The sequence below is a fragment of the Rattus norvegicus genome, chromosome 5 (genome assembly GCF_036323735.1).
Source record: "Rattus norvegicus strain BN/NHsdMcwi chromosome 5, GRCr8, whole genome shotgun sequence".
NCBI lineage: Eukaryota > Metazoa > Chordata > Mammalia > Rodentia > Muridae > Rattus > Rattus norvegicus.
In genome coordinates this window covers 5,118,906-5,132,089 of record NC_086023.1, presented here as the reverse complement: position 1 = coordinate 5,132,089, position 13,184 = coordinate 5,118,906, and the positions used below count along the sequence as shown (strand labels likewise).

The 13,184-nt window shown below is 43.1% G+C and overlaps 1 long non-coding RNA gene across 1 annotated transcript; it reads left to right on the top strand.

Annotated features, from left to right (window-relative positions):
• The first annotated feature begins 4,408 nt into the window (after nucleotides 1-4,408).
• LOC134487103 (uncharacterized) lies at nucleotides 4,409-11,791 on the top strand. The gene is made up of 2 exons (XR_010066810.1): nucleotides 4,409-5,352; nucleotides 10,197-11,791. It is a non-coding gene; the product is annotated as an uncharacterized LOC134487103 (long non-coding RNA).
• The last annotated feature ends 1,393 nt before the right edge of the window (nucleotides 11,792-13,184 follow it).

The window sequence follows — 13,184 nt, the reverse complement described above, 5'->3', positions numbered from 1 at the left end:
TGACTACATCAAGCTGCCTTCTGAACTATACCTATGTAGCATGACATGTGCACCTAAACACACACACACACACACACACACACCATATATATTTACATACACACACCATATACATTTACACACACACACCATATACATTTACACACACACATACACACCATACACACAGACACACAGACACACACACACAATAACAGTTGTAAATAAATAAAATTTAAAAAGTATTTCCTTTTGATTTTTGTAATTCATGGATTATATATGCTACATGTGTAGAATAAAATAAAGGAGAAAGTTGGTTTGGTCAAGTTCTTGCCTTGCAAGGATGAGGACCAGAGATAATTCTCTCAGAACCCACACAAAAAACAAAAGCTGGTCATATTGGTGTGTACTTATAATCCATTTGTTGGAAGTAGAGATAAACAGACCACAAAGCTCTCTGGCCAGTCAGATTAATTTATATACCTGTTTCCAGGCCAGTAAAAGACACTGACTGTCCCCAAAAGTAGGAGATAATGTTGCTGACACCTGAGAAAAGAGACGCAGTTTCAGATGCTGGCTTCTGCATGCAGAAACACCTATAGGCCTGCACATACAATCTGTGTGAAGAGAAAGAAATAGAAACGTAGACAGAGAAGATGAACCTTAAATCAAATTTGCAATTGTTATCTCAGAGCTAAATATTCTCATGTTGAGTACAAAAAATGTTCTAGTTACAGACATTTAAAGCATACAGTGGCATAGGTAGATCACTCCATAAGGAGATAGTGCTGTTCAGCTAAACTCACAGCATCCTAAGGCATGAGCTTAAGGCACCTTTGGGGAGCTGACAGGCCGAGGAGCTCAATTTTGCAGTCTGATCTTAGACGTAAAGGGCAATCTCTGGTACCCAGCACTGCCCAATGACTCACATTCCATTTTGCTTAAAAATGTGCTTATAAAATTTTTATCTGATGCTCTGTATTACTGTTGTGAAATATTAAATGTTAATAAATTATTCAACCCAATGGAAAATACTGCAAATATTCTGGAATTTTATCAAGTGACTCTTGAGTGATGGGTCATTTAAAGACTATTTATGAGCAGAACCCTCTCATAAAGACTTCCATTCATTTTTCTCCCCATATATGACCTTATATTCTGGAATTTGAGCTGCAAATAAATATGCAAAGAATCAGCGTTTGGTAGTCAAGTGCTTTAAATATTTGGAGAGGAGTGTGATCGAGATATAAAATCCCCCTATGGTAAGAAACAAGAGATCTGAGCAAAACCAGGCCCAAATTTTGAAAAAACTGAAACTGTACGAGATGGTCTCCAAAATGTCCTTTACTCTTGATCCTTTTGGACACGGGTTGTGGTTAGGGAAGCTAGATGATAGCTATGAATAGATGTCTAAGGAAGTAGGTGTGTCTGTTTTCATGAGAGGTTAGGGGGATGCCAGAGAGCAAGTAAAACTGGAAGACAAACCCCGCTCATTTTAAGATTAGCTTTAAAGATGATATCAGTACATGAGCACATTTAGCCAAAGGTATTTGTTCACAGCCACAAAAGTATCGAATATAGATACCATATACATACCGTGGATGTCCCACTTTAGACTCATCCCTCCTATTTGTGGGTCTTCATGAGGGAGGAACTTCGTGTACAGATGAAAGCCATGGGCTTACCATCTTAACGTATGTAAGAGGCAGGGGCATATGGGGTTGCACAGGGAGCCAAAAACAGAGTATACTAGTAATGATCTAAGAAAGCACTTCTGAGCCCACTCACCCACAAATCCATCTTCACCAATTTGCTCTGCCTCACCAATACAGGGTGATACTCTCACGCAAATCAAAATATTTACCCTCTTAACATGCTTGGACTCTATTCATTAGGAAACTCATTATTTTCTAATTTATTGTGATGGAAAACTTGCTTTATATTTTTTACAATTGTCAAAATTAAGGTTTAAGTCTAAGCTCCCTCTGCCTATAATAGTGTTCTCCCACCCCCTCTGGAGCTGGGGACCGAACCGAGGGCTTTGGGCTTGCTAGGCAAGCGCCCTACATCTGAGCTAAATCCCCAACCCATAGTCGTCTTAAATATGTACACAGTACATACAGTACAGTACAGTTGATACAAGTGCTTTCAGAGACCCTTCCCAGATTAACTGCCCTCAAAGACACTGACCAGCTCCCTGTTTATTGAGATTGATCTTGTATCCAGAAGCCTAGTCTCTGTCTCTGTCTCAGTCTCTGTCTCTGTCTCTGTCTCTGTCTCTCTCTCTCTCTCTCTCTCTCTGTGTTTCTGTCTCTCTGTCTCCATCACTCTCTCTGTCTCTCTGTCTCTTGGTATCTGTCTCCCTCTCTCCCTGTCTGTCTCTGTTTCTGTCTCTCTCTGTTTCTCTCTCTGTTTCTCTCTCTGTTTCTCTCTCTCTCTCTCTCTCTCTCTCTCTCTCTCTGTGTGTGTGTGTGTGTGTGTGTGTGTTATTAAGTGTCTAGGTGCATGTGCACATATGCTTACATGAATGTGGAGATTAGAGGTCCACTTAAGCTATCATTCCAAAGGAGCCATCCACCTTCTTCCTGAGACAGTCTCTTAGAAACATAAACACGCCAAAATGTACTAGACAGGCTAACCAGGGATCTCCAAAAGTCCTTCTATCTCTGCCACTCCAACAATAAGTCAATGATGTTCTCTACTCATTACGGAGAGAAAGCTCCATTCCAGAATAATTAAGAGCTAATTAGCCCCAGATGCTTCGGATTACACTGACCAAGTTGACCCTAAAATGGATGTCATGTCCAGGAACAGAAATGCTTGTTTCACATTTTATGCACTTGGTGCAACACACAGGAATTCGAAAACTAGAGAACAGAAGTGTGAGGATAAGATTTTCTTTGTTAAGCACATAGGGAGCCAAAGGTTCATGAATGGATCTCAGTGCTGGGGACCATTTTAAGCAAACAAGGTATTCAGAGTGGGATCTATACTCTTCGGAGTGGCTCTCTTTCTTTGTGTCTCTTAAGTTTTGCTTTGCTAGGGAAGTGACTCAACTTGTTGCCACCCCTCAGTGAGCTGATATTCCATTGGTATGGGTTTTGTCATTCCTCTTGTCTCTCTCAGTCAGCAAGTATTCAGGAAAGTAGGATTCCTTCCTCCCTAGGGAATGAAAGCTAATGGATGTCTAATTCAATAGTTCTCATATTGTAAAGTGCTGGTTACTAAAAAGCTATTTCAGAGGATTCAGTGGAGACATTTCCACCCACATTCCCCTGAGAAAAATCTCCATTTATGCCAAATCCTACATGCTTAATTGGGTCGGTGGGTTTGCAGGTCAAAGGGGCTTGCTGGACTAGGTTCCACACTCAGTACTCAGGGCATCCATACTCCGTTAAACGTTGTTTGACAAGCATCAGTCTGACAAGTTTGTTTTCAGTGCCCTTGACAGTTAGCAATTTACCATATCTGGGCACAAGCTCAGGGGCAGACTGTATTTTGCATTTTATTTCTTGTGTCTATTTGGAGGGCACTCTTCCTGCTTCAGGTCAGGTGCCATTAGACCTGAGTAAAGTATGAATCCTGTCAGTGATGGTGAATTTTATTTGTCAACATGACAGAACATAGAATAACCTAGTAGATAAAGCTCTCGCAATGTCAGGAAAAAATTTCTAGATGGGGTTAACTGAGATGGGATCCCAATGTAGGTAGGAGACCTAATTAAAAGTAGGGAGGAGCATTGACTTCCTGATTTGACTTCCCTTCAGTAATGAACTTAACTGGGGGATATAATATAAATGAGTACTTTCTCCCCTCAGATGTTTTTGGTCCAGATATTCTATCATAGTAATAACCAAAACTAAGGCAGCAAAGAAGCTGATAGTGCCTGCACTGTCACAGTACTGAGAACAGGGCATAGGCCTGGGGGATTTAAGAAAAGACACACCCTCAGCTTATTTGTGTATGATAATGCCAAAACTTTACTGAGCTTCACAGAATATATACCCCAAGTTCATCAGTTAGAGAATTCCAGGAAACACAGTGGAAAAACAAGGTTACACCATCAGGAGAAAAACAGGAACAAAACACAGGAACTGACTTAACAGTGTTACTGCTCAGCTGTTACTGCTCAGCAACCAAACTGAAAGGCCAAGATATTCCTTTGTTAGGAAGAAAACTTTTCACATGAATCAGCAAGACTCAAAAGGGGGCAAAGACTGAGGGATCCCTGGAGGGTCCAACAGAAACCTGGGAGTGGAACAAAGAAAATTAGTTCTTCTTGGCAGATTTAGAAGCAGAAACAGCACAAGAAGTAGGACCAAGCTGTGAACCTGAAGGGGAGGATCCTGCTGGTGCCTCTGTTCCTCCTCATCCAAGTTTGATATTATATTTAAAAGTATACTGCTTGATGAATAAAGAATGATTTGCTTTCGTTCATAGGGTATGCTCTTATTTCTTAGTAGAAAAATTATTAACGGAGTGAAGATTTATGCTTCTTTCTATAATTTCATGTTGTTATGGACAGATGAGTATATAGAGCCCCCAAACACTGCAAATGGTGTTTGTCTGTTACTATCTGAAAAGAAAATTATACAAATTCTAGGTTTAAAAATATAAAATTAAAAGAGTTAGCCCCAAAAGCCACAAACTGAGGGCTAAGCCCTGCCGCCAGAAATAGCAGGCCATAAAGATAAAGAAAAGGAATGCAAGAACCAGCTCAGGCTATCGAGGACTGAGCCATAAACCATCCAAAGACATCCCCCCAGCTTACTCAGAGTCATACTTTAACCAGATGTCCTCCAGACCCTGATAAGCCCCTACTTGTGCTTTTCAGCCATTGTGTCCTACAGAGAGCATTCCAAGAAACAGGACAGCCCAAGCCTAACCAGAGGTGTTTCAAATACAAATGCTCCATCAATTTTGACAAACTTTTAAAAATAATGAGGACCTAAAGACCCTACCCTTCTCCTGATTTAGTAGCTCTGTTCCAGGAACCAGGGGGCCATAAAACCTTCTGGCATCCCCTTATCTCCTGGAGCCATAAAACAATCCTGTAACTTGTGGTGCATTCCCCTTTGACATCCCCCATCCCCTGGTGCTCACAGCCTCTGCCTTTAAATACTCTTTTTCCCAGCCTCTCGGGGTCGACACCTCTGTCTCCTGCGTGGGATATGTGTCGGCCCGGAGATCTCTGTAATAGGTCTCCGTAATAAACCTCGCCTTTGCTTATTACATCCAAAATGGTCTCTCTGTGTCTGGGGTCCGCGATTTCCCAAGACTTGAGTAAGGGTCTCTCTGCGTGGGATCTTTCATAATAATGGGGGCTCGTCCGGGATCTGCGCGACTACCCCAGACTTCGAAGACCCCTTGGAGGTGAGTTGGATGTTTGTCTGAGTGTTTCTGTGAGAGCGGCGCCGCAATTGTCAGTCTGTGTCTGTCTCTGTTTTGGTTCCGCCGTGTGTGTGTATATGTGTGTCTTAGTACTGGTCAGTGTTAAGAGGGCAGATGGGTATTCCTGCCCTGTGGTAAGAGGGCAGATGGGTATTCCTGCCTTGTGCTGAGAGGGTGGATGTGTATTCCTGCCCTGTGCTAGGAGGGTGGATGTGTATTCCTGCCCTGTAGGAGAGTGGATGTGTATCCCCACTCAGTGCAGTTGCCTTTGTGGTCCGTGAGGACCCCCTGGCTGCGGAAGGGGGGACGCCCCGGGCCCGCAAGGCTGCAGCCCCTGGAAGACGTTCCACGGGCGGAGAACAGTTGGGAGAGCCCGGCTATGGACAGTCAGGAGGACCTGACTCTGGTTTTCTGGAACAAAGGAGATGGAATGCTCCTTTTACCTAGGCGGGAGTGGACGAGGAATCCCACTCCGTCAGAGGTCGAGTTCGGCTGCCTATTTAAATATAGGCAGGGACAAGTGTGCTTGGTCGTTAGGACAAGAGGACACTCTGGAATCCTGTTGGGAGGTGGAATCAGATGGTCCATCTCATCCCAAAAGCAGCTAAGGTTAAGCTGCAGTTTGGGCCACGTACTGAAGGTACCAGGCATCTGTGAAAGTTGGTTATAAGATGCTTTGTCTTGATATTGTTTGTCTGGCTTGTTTTCTGTGGTATTGTCGAGTGTCTTTTTGGCTTTTGTTTCGTTTTTGAATTTTGGACTGACGACTGTGTTTGAATTTGGACTGACGACTGTGTTTAAAATCTTGGACTGATGACTGTGTTTGAAATCATGAAACTGTTTGCTTTGTTCGTCAAAGAGTTTTACTTGGTCCTCTTGGTGCTTAAGTTAAGAGTTAAAAATAATTTGCTTGAGAAAAATTGTTTTCTGCCAGGGAGTTTTGTCTTTCTCTCTTGAGCCTCCTCCCCAAGGAGAGAGGCGCCACCCTTTACTCCCCTTTGACCAACCTAGCTGCTGTTAACAGTTGTGTAAACAGACATTAACAAAAACCTTTAGGACAAAACCGCTCATAAATAAAAAAGTTCCCCAGATTAGGCCTCCGGTATAAAACAAGTATAGTGAGTAAGAAACTTAATTTTATGGACCCCGCTCTAGTGGCGGTGTGTTGGTTGATAGCCAATGTTAAGTTTTTAAAACATAGTGTTTTATCTGTGCTTGTGCTCCCAACACACAGTAGGGGGGAGCGAAACTAGCTGTGGAGCTGCTGCAGCGAACATGGGGACTTCTCAAGTCTCACCCAATTTTTCTGGCTCTTCAGGAGCTGTTTAAAAGGAAAAGGCTTAAGGTAAAAAGAAACACTATAGAAAGATTTCTTAGTGAATTACTACACCTTGGTTCTCGATCTCTGGGAATCTCACGGTGGACAGCTGAGGTAAGCTAAAAAAAAGATTTAAATTTTGCTTGGGAACAAAGAATCTTAAAGGTGGAGTTTCAGCCGGTATGGCACTTAGTGCGTAGCTGCCTAAAAGATCAGAAATGCTGTCAATAGGCTATAAAAAAAAGGGACAGGCTGTGTTAAAAATGCTACATAAAGAATAATCTAAAAAGGCTGAGAGTGAGGTGGGGGAGGAATCTAAGGAAAACAAGAACAAGAAAGGAATTTCTGCTTTTAGTGACCAGACCTTCAACTCTTGCTCACAGAAAGAGGGTGCTCATTAAGAGAAGTTCTTTAAGGAGCCTGCCTTATCTGCTGGCCCTATTCCAAGAGAGGAGTCAGTCTCCAGCATTAAATTACTTTTCTCACTGGTCATCATTAGCATGGAGAATGCCTTTGATCCTATCCCCACAGCAGCCAGTTCCTGCCCCTGTGGTAGAAATGTCCCAGGTTGGGGGGCAGAGAAGCCCCTAAAATAGTTTCAAAGAATCTACAACAAACTGTAAAGAACTTTGTTTTGTTTTGCCAGTTTGAATTTAGAATTCAGGCTTTGGCTGTGGCCGAGGTCAGGATTAATGTTTTCGTTTCCATGGGCCTTTAGCCCACTGAAAAAGTTTGGTAAAGGGCTGCTACTGAGGTCCTGAAAGCCCCAGGTGAACTGGTTACAATTCTTTTGTCAGCTGCTTAGTATCTAACACTCAGGTTCTAACCGTCTCTCCATCCTTTTGTTATTAGTTCTTACTAGAAGCCTAGTGTCCTTCAGAGGCTGGGTTTATTGAGAGACAGAGCCACTGAGCTGGCACTAAAAGAAGGTACTCCTTAAGGGAAAATCTAAGTCCAGAGAGACAACCTGTAACAGATAGACTGCCCCTCTGCTCACTTCTCTGTTTCACAGACACAAGGTCTTTTTGTCCAAGAAAGCCTCCTGGCTTAGCTGTGTGACTAAATGCTATTTGCCCTCTTCAGTGGACCTCTATCCTCAAGATTCCCTTGTTTTCTCACCATCCCATTTGAGATTCTTGTTAGTAACTGTTACAGGTCTTCTTTACCACCGAGAAAAGACGGAATCCTACTAGAGGCCAGAAAAAAAAAATGTTCCAGACACGATGGAAGGCCCTCACTTCTGCCTGCTCTCTTCAAACACCTAAAGGTAGGGAGTGCCAGGTCTGCTGCCAGGCTCCAAGGGTGGGTCTCTGAGGGGCTAGAAAATGCCCCACCAATCTGGCTAAGATAAGGAAAAGATATAAAGAGAATGTTACAAAAATTTAAAGGGTTAAGTTAAGTTGCTGAGAGTTAGTACAAGTTACAGAGAAAGAGATAAAAAGAACAGGAAGCTAGGGAAGAAAAGAGACAAAAAAAAAGTTAGAGAGCTAAAGAGAGATAAAAGACAAGAGAAGAACATATACTGGCCACAATAGTTAGGAAACCTAGGAAGATAGTACCTGACAACAGAAGAGAATTCCTGGCTAAAGATCAGTGTGCCTAATACAAAGAAAAAGGACACTGGGTCAGGGACTGCCCAAGAAAGAACAAGAGGGGACACTGGAGAGCCTCTTGGTGCTGGCTATGCACAGAGATAGAAGAGAAGCCTGCCCAGTTGTTTTGTGGATACAGGGACCCAATGCTCTGTGCTCCTATGCCCCCCAGTGGGCCAATATCCAAAGACCTTGAGTGCAAGGAGCTACTGACAACGAACAATACTTATGGACTGCCCGAAGAACAGTGGACCTTGGTGTGGGCCGGGTAACCCACCCACTAATTCATGGTCATCCCTGACTGCCCCTATCCCTTGCTCATGAGAAAATTGCTCTCCAAATTGGCTTGCGTGGGCTGAAATGGCTGGATGAGGCCATGTGTATGCATATCTATAGACTGTGTATGTGGAGCTTAAGACCTGTCTCAGTGCACCAGTACCTGATGCTGGGAGATGAATAGCTTAGTGTTTTTCTGCTTGGAACACATCACTCCTGCCAGCTGGGCACTAACAATTATCACCCGATCCAGGACTTAAACTGTGGTAGAGTGGCTGATGTTTTGCCTTTAAATAGAATGTCCCAAAGGATGGGACCACTGGTCAGCTGTCATAGACTAGATTCTCCACCGGTTGGGGACAATCTGGTCACCTTGCTGCCTAATCCTGACCTGGAGCCACGACCACACGAGTGTCAAGCACTGGCAAAAGACCATGGGTGGAGGAAAGACCTCTGTGACTGGCTGATTGACCCCTGCTGAAAGCCGAGGACCTTGTCCACAGACGGGAACAGTTCTCTTCATGAATGAAGGTCAGAGACAAGTGGGTGCTGCCATGATAGACAACACAATGTCATCTAGAATGGCTGAACCCCAACCCCCAGCACATCAGCGCCACAGATGCCTTTGCCATCTCTTAGATGCCCTGATGAAGCCAAAAACTGTGAGTACTATTCATTGCTCAGGATATCAGGAGGAAAGAGATTCAGTGACATGGGACAATAACAAAACAGATAAAGTGGCTCGGGAAATGGCTATACAGGAGCCTATCCTGGTTACAGGCCTACAAGAAACAGCCACTGGGAACTGAGATTGGACTAAGGGATGGCCTCACTTAGAATGTACAACAGAAGAAAAGGCCCAAGTTGTTTAAAAGATAAAAAGACAATGACACACTTGGGGAGAAAGCTATACCCCCCAAAGAACAAACAAAAGACTCACTTTGCCAAATACAGAAATGGACTCATTTAAGAGATAAGAAGTTTGTCCAAGTAGTTAAGGTATATGTAATAGACTTTAAGATTTTAGCCAAGAGAGACAGTAGAAAGTATAAGATACGTCAGTAAATAAATGCTTAACAAACAAACAGGACAAAGAGACCTAGAGAGTTTAACGAAAAGTCGAAGTGAACTTCACTGAGATAAAACCAGAAAAATATGATCACAAGTATCTCCTAGTGCTTGTAGATACTTTTTCAGGAATAGATAGAAGCTTTCCTCACCAAACGAGAGACGGCCTCTACAATCATCAAGAAGATACTGGAAGAAATCTTCGCCAGGTCTGGAATGCCCAAGGTAATCTGGTCTGACAGCGGCCCTACTTTCGTTGCCAAGGTAAGCCAGGGTGTGGCCAAATATTTAGAGGTCGATTAGAAATTACATTATATTTACAGACCTCAAAGTTCAGGACAGGTAGAGTAAATAAATAGAACTCTAAAAAAAAGACCCTGAACAAATTGACCATGGAGACTGGCACAGACTGGGTGACACTCCTTCCCTCTTGCTCTCTTCAGAGCAAGAAATACCCCTTCCAGATTCAGCCTTATCCCCTTTGAGATCTTATATGGGGCCTCAGCTCCCCTGACTGTATTAGATGATGTTACTGAACCAACATGTCATAGTAATAATGATTTGTGTGCCAGGCTAAAAAACCTACAGGTGATACAGAAAGAAATCTGCTCACAGCTGACAGCAGCCTATGCCCTGGAGACCCCTGAGACATCCCATCAGTCGGAGACTGCAGCTACACTGAGCCCAGACACTCGAGCCTCGCTGGAAAGGACCATACCTGGTGCTGCTGACCACCCTGACAGCCGTCAGTTCTCAGCCCTCACCAGCCGTGTACTAGCTGTTAGGGCTGAGAGCTGAGACCTAGAGGGAAATTTAGTCACGTTTGTCCTGGGTTCCATCGAGATAGGTGTGGGGATAGGCTTGATTTCTATTACAAATGATGTAACATTACATATGTTAATACTCCTAACACTTCTTGGGACTGTGCCTCAGAGATCACAACCTGTATAAGTTTAGAAGTTCTGAAAGACAGTCATGACCTTGGTATATAGGTTTAGATAGTGTCCAGATAGAATCCTGATGCCAAAGACTTTTTAGCTGACCTCCAAGAATACCTAACCTCCCTCTCAGAGGTAGTCCTTCAAAATAAAAAAAGATTAGACCTGATATTCCTTAAAGAAGGAGCCTGTGTGCTACACTGAAAAAATGTTGCTTCTATACAGACCATTCAGGAGTAATTAAAGACTCCATAAATAAACTTAAAAAAAGGTTAGACAAAAGACAGACAGAAAAACACATAAGAGATGGTTTGAGAGCTAGTTTAGTAGATCTCCCTAGATGACTACCCTACTCTCTGCTACAGCTGGGCCATTATTAATAATTTTCTTGGTTTTAGTTTTTGGCTCCTGCGTGACAAACAGGTTAACTGCTTTTGTTAAAAATTGAGTGGGTGCTGTGCGGTTGATGGTTGTGAGACAACAGTACCAGTCAGTTAGGACAACTGGTGAGACCAAATAAGACTTGATATCAAAATTCTAAGATTAGAATTATTTAGTAGGAGAAGACGGGAATGAAAAGAAAATTATACAAATTCTAGGTTTAAAAATATAAAATTAAAAGAGTTAGCCCCAAAAGCCACAAACTGAGGGCTAAGCCCTGCCGCCAGAAATAGCAGGCCATAAAGATAAAGAAAAGGAATGCAAGAACCAGCTCAGGCTATCGAGGACTGAGCCATAAACCATCCAAAGACATCCCCCCAGCTTACTCAGAGTCATACTTTAACCAGATGTCCTCCAGACCCTGATAAGCCCCTACTTGTGCTTTTCAGCCATTGTGTCCTACAGAGAGCATTCCAAGAAACCGGACAGCCCAAGCCTAACCAGAGGTGTTTCAAATACAAATGCTCCATCAATTTTGACAAACTTTTTAAAAATAATGAGGACCTAAAGACCCTACCCTTCTCCTGATTTAGTAGCTCTGTTCCAGGAACCAGGGGGCCATAAAACCTTCTGGCGTCCCCTTATCTCCTGGAGCCATAAAACAATCCTGTAACTTGTGGTGCATTCCCCTTTGACATCCCCCATCCCCTGGTGCTCACAGCCTCTGCCTTTAAATACTCTTTTTCCCAGCCTCTCGGGGTCGACACCTCTGTCTCCTGCGTGGGATATGCGTCGGCCCGGAGATCTCTGTAATAGGTCTCCGTAATAAACCTCGCCTTTGCTTATTACATCCAAAATGGTCTCTCTGTGTCTGGGGTCCGCGATTTCCCAAGACTTGAGTAAGGGTCTCTCTGCGTGGGATCTTTCATATCCTAAATGCATCTGTAGAGACACCCCCAGCATGGTTGTTGTGAGGGGTGTGGTCTGTGGAATATGATGATGACAGTAGGTGGTAGCTCCTCTACATTCTTTCTCTCCCTTCTCCTCCCATACTCTTCTATCTCCTCCTTCTCCCATTTGCCACTCTCTCCACTTGTCCCCCTTATATATTCCTCTCTCCCCTCCCCCATTCTCTTCTATCCCCTCCTCTCAGCCATTCTCCTCTCATTTTCTGTCTTTCTTATTATTCTTCTCTCCTCTACACTTATATTTTTTCCCCTAGTCGCTCATTTCTCTATTTTTCTCTTCCCTTTCTCTTCCTCTCGACTGTACTCCATTGTGCATATCTTCTCTTCTTTGGGCTACCTCTCTCCCCTCAGCTCCAGGAACGTTTGGGAAGCAGTTGACTTTGAGGATTCTGTAAACTTGGAGCCTGAATCCCCTCAGGCTCTGCAGATGAAGGGCTTGACAGGGTTTGATTTTTGACTAAATGAAGCCAATTATGTGAAGACAAATCCTACCTCTTCAATTACCCCCTCAGAGGCATTATCTACATCAAGCCACCTAGGTTAAGTAAATTTGCTGTTATTTAATCCAGGCTTGGGGAGTCATTTTCGAAATAAGTGTTTTACCCAATGAAGAAAAAGCCAGGCTCCTAGTACATAGATAGGAATAGGTAGGATACTGGTTTTTGTTTTTGTTTTTGTTTTGTTTTGTTTTGTTTGTTTTTATGTTTTTTAATTTTGTGAATAGATGTTGACAGTGATGACATTTCAATTAGCTTTGTTTTACTTGAGGGAATTTTCACCCTCCTCTGGTTTTCTAATTACATCCTCAGTTGAGTTTGTTTTGCCTTTCAAGACCACTGGCTCTTGAAAGTCACTTACTGTTTTGTTGTTGTTGTTTGTTTTTTGTTTTGTTTTGTTGTTACTGTTCTTGTTGTAGTTGCTGTTGATATTGTTGTTGTTTTCCTACACTTACAGGCTTGTTCAATAAACAGCATGCAGACTAGAGTGCACCTGAACAAAGCACAGTAAAATTACAATGCTAGTATTTTAATGTCAAAAGTTTAGGCACACCCGAAGGCATGGTGCATTCAACAGACCCCTCAGTTAGCAACTCCAAGAATTTTTTCTCCTTTGCCTTTAGGCAGTTTTCCCTATTAAGAAAACCACTTTGAGGAGTTCCTAGTTACATTTTTTGCCCATGGTCCTCAAGGCACCTTGATAAGCCAGCTCTCAACCTGTGTTTTCACATAGAGCTGTGGGCAGAATGAGTCCAAGCACCTGTCTGCTGTGTGCA